The 3873-nt window shown below is 32.8% G+C and overlaps 1 pseudogene; it reads right to left on the bottom strand.

Moving 5' to 3' along the window:
- Positions 1-231: 231 nt before the first annotated feature.
- Positions 232-3623, bottom strand: LOC111288566 ((+)-delta-cadinene synthase isozyme A-like; annotated as a pseudogene).
- Between the last annotated feature and the right edge of the window lie 250 nt (positions 3624-3873).

The raw sequence follows: 3873 nt of genomic DNA, 5'->3' as shown, positions 1-3873 counted from the left end.
ATAATAAACACCTAAAAAACTCAAGCTTAGCCCATTAAGAGATCAAAGGGAAGATCAACAAAACCCAAAGCAAAACAAAAAAAAAATCTTAAATGAGCCAATTACCACATGACAACAAAAACACAATAACAGAAATACGAGGGAATTAGCTACAACTTCAAGCATTCAACCTGGAAACAGGTTGCCAAGCAGAAAAGATTCATTTGTTGACATATTCGATAATTATTTGTTACCCCTCGTTAAGATGTAGCTCTAATTTTTTTTTTTTTTTCATTCTACAATCAATTTGGGATTGGATCAATCAACAAGGAATTGATGCTAGTTTTTGCCTCTCCACCACCATGTGTATATGTGTCTTCGGCCTTATAAAAGAGATCAATAACCCTTGTAAGGTTGAGAATACGACTGAAAGCTGCCACTAGCACTGCTGTTGGTTTCAAGAACTTTTCATTTATATCCTTCCAAGCATCCTTGATTTGCTTGTTAAACTCATTATGTGCCACTTGGCTCTGATACCCATATTGTTTCATGTAACACTCAGCGGTCAAGTGAATATGCCCTCTCTCTTGCTTGAACTACAAGCACATATTTTTTTAATAAAAATTACAATAAGTAAAATTTTGAGCTAATCTTGCAATAAAGAAATTTCGTTTCTGCAATTACAATGAAAATTTCTTATTCACAACAAATAATTAAAAGAGATAATAAGTTTTTCTATTGGTTTTTTAACCAACTTTGCCATATACCAATATAGCTCTTTGTGGCAAATTATCTTGATTTCAACTCTTTTGGTACTTGAGATTGTTAGGATTTGAATCCTGATCACTAGAATTAAAAGTCCAACATTCTACCAACTTTCTACGAACAAAGTATAAATTGTTTGCTGATTTCAGTTTTTTGATAGATGAACTAATTAATAATGATTACCTTGTGGCTAACATTATCATCCATCAGCCTGCAGATAATTTTTGAAGCTCTAAGAACCTTTGGGTCATTAAATGCCCAAATGAAGGTCTCTTTTGTTATGGTATCTTCCAAGCCAAAAAAATATGCAATTGTCAGCATTTGATAAGTACAAGTAATTAATGAAATAGACATATACTCCTCCAGAGTTGGTGTGTGATTTTCATGGAGCCATTTCGCCTCAACATAATAGGCTTGACATTGTTGTTTCATCTAATGAACAAAAAAATAATAACAAAAATCAGCTAACACATAAAATTCATATAGTTGATGATGATTGCAAAATATAGTGTTCAAGAAAAATATAGATCATATATACAGCTTCTTTTGTAAGTTGAACGCGGTATAATTTTCCTTGCTCAACCATCAAATCCTTCATTTCTTTATAAACATTTAAAAGTTCACTATAGCACAATTTCATGTAATCCGGAAGTTGATCAAAGCAGTTGATATCCCTACTACAAGTCATCCAATTCAAATGGTTATGCCTATAATTCAGTCAAATTTTACTTCCAATAATTTGAAGCAAAGGTGGGTATGCTTTGAATAACCTGTAAATTGCTTTTGTAAAGATTTCAATCTCTTCATGTGTGCCATATGCATCATATATATCATCCAAAATTGATGTCAAGGCTAAAAATTTTGTCATGACTATTCTAGCAAGGGAGTAATGGGGTTCGAAGTACACTCCCGCCATCCACAAGTAACACTTCACCAATCTATCTCGTATAAAAGGAAAATTTGTTGCAACATCTAAGCCTTTCCACCAACAGAAATAAGGTATCAAATTAATTAGCACAATTATAGCGTAAAATCAACAAGCGGAACGCACCCAATGGTGTATTTAGGATTTTTTCGGGATATCCACTAATTGCAGTAAGTGTCTATTAGATGCTGGATGTTGGCTGACTGTGCTTATGGTTGAGTATTGAATAATGGCACTGAGTAAAGTGGTTACGGAATTAAGAAAGATATGTTTAAGAAAAAATTTTGGGAGTATCCAAAAATATTTTGGAGATGTTCATGAAAATTTTTCTTCAAATTTTCTTGTTTTCTAGACTTATCAGTTGCATCTACCACTTAGTGCACCCGAAAAAAAAAAAGTTAGACCCAAATAAAACTTGAGAATACCTTCAGATTCGATCGTATTATAAAAAATAAAAGAAATTATATTAGTAAATATATGCCACGATTAATTACCTATATATCTCACTTATTTCCTTCTTGTGCAAGTGTTGTACCATATTGAAATCTAACTTTGCAAATTTCAATAAATTTTCATCTTCGGTTCCATATCCTTCATATATGGAAATGTAGCTTCTAGCAACCAACCTTGGCAAGCTCTTGCGAAGGGATCAGTTTAGAGCATTGGCAACCTGCTTCGAGAGAGGATAGTCTACCATGGTTTCTACCAATTTTAGATGAGAGGTGGTGAAAGCAAGAGCTTCTTCAAGGATATTTTCTCCATGGACTCGAAGGTGTGCAGCTTCTTATGATTCTAGCAAGCCTTTCATGTCACCAATCAAGGATTCCTTGAAGTTTCCCTTCTCATCTTTCAACTTGTTGAATGACTTTGCTCAATCACCACGTCAGCAAGTCAACGGACACGTTAGTAAACTTGATTGACGAATTTCAATGGAATTAATGATTGAATTAGAACTATCAAATCAATTCAATAAGGAACTACATTTTTATAAATTATACTAGAGAGATTAAATCTCATGTTTCATCTGAATATAGTGATTAACAGCATCAATTAGCCTTATAATTGAGATTTTTTTGGAGAAATTGATTCATTGAAGATTAAGGCATATCGCAATGACCATTGAAGCCATGCTATCTTACCAAACGAAATCGAACAAATATAGTGCAGAGATCATCATCATCATCACTCTCAATATCATTGCAATCAACATGATATGTATGTTGTAAGGCATCTTCTATCTCTTTCTCAAAATGGTAAGCCACACCTAAGTGTTGGACTACATCAATTAGGTGCAATTTTTGGGATGGTTCATCCAAAATTGTGGCCAACATTCTCCTCACCTCTTGCTTCAATTCTTCATACTGTAGTTGAGTTCTAGCATCCATATCCTATTGAAGTGTGAAAACCTTTCAATTAATTTTAAAAACTTATTGTGTTACCAAAAAAATTGAAAATTGTTAAGCATTCACCTTAAACCAATCAGTTATTGGCAATAAACTTGAAAATGTGGTAACATGTATGAGTAACAGGGAAAAAAAGACAAAATAGAAAATGGATTCTGATATCATGTTAAGCATCTAACATAAAATCAATTAACTATAGGTGGAATGATCCAATTTGAATTTAAGATCACAAGAAACCAAAAAGAAGTTCCTCAATACTGTTCATAGAAATTAGAGAGAACATAAGTGATAAGATAAAAATGAGGAAGTAGTAGAAATCATAAAGAAAATAAAAAATTTTGCCAACAATATGACAAATTAAAAGGCTGTGAATAATAATGTCCGACCTCACATAAATACACAAATTGAAAGAAGTTTTCATACATAACATTTCAAAAGGACAAGAGAGGAAAATATCCCCCCAAAAGTGAGGATTAAACTTTACCAAAATGGCGATTTTCGCTGTTATCACCATGAGTTGAAACAGGATTTGTAGAAATTTGAGAAGACATTTCTTTAGCAGATTTGGTTTATAACCTTTTGATGTGTTATAGCTCCTGGAGTTTTGTGTGATCCAAATGTTTTCTAGTTGCATGTATTTATAGGCATTCGATTGATATCCATCAAGTCCAATACACACAATAGTATTGTTAAATAGTATTGTCCCACACCAATCTTGAGTTTCACGTGACATTTTGTTCAATTTTGAGTTTTTTTTCATCTATTGCACAATGATTTTGCATGAAATTCCTAATGTACACG

Source organism: Durio zibethinus, chromosome 4 (genome assembly GCF_047325235.1).
Source record: "Durio zibethinus cultivar Kanyao isolate XHJ-2024 chromosome 4, ASM4732523v1, whole genome shotgun sequence".
Taxonomy (NCBI): Eukaryota; Viridiplantae; Streptophyta; class Magnoliopsida; order Malvales; family Malvaceae; genus Durio; species Durio zibethinus.
The sequence above is the reverse complement of the archived record's forward strand: the minus strand, read 5'-3'. Positions and strand labels throughout refer to the sequence as shown.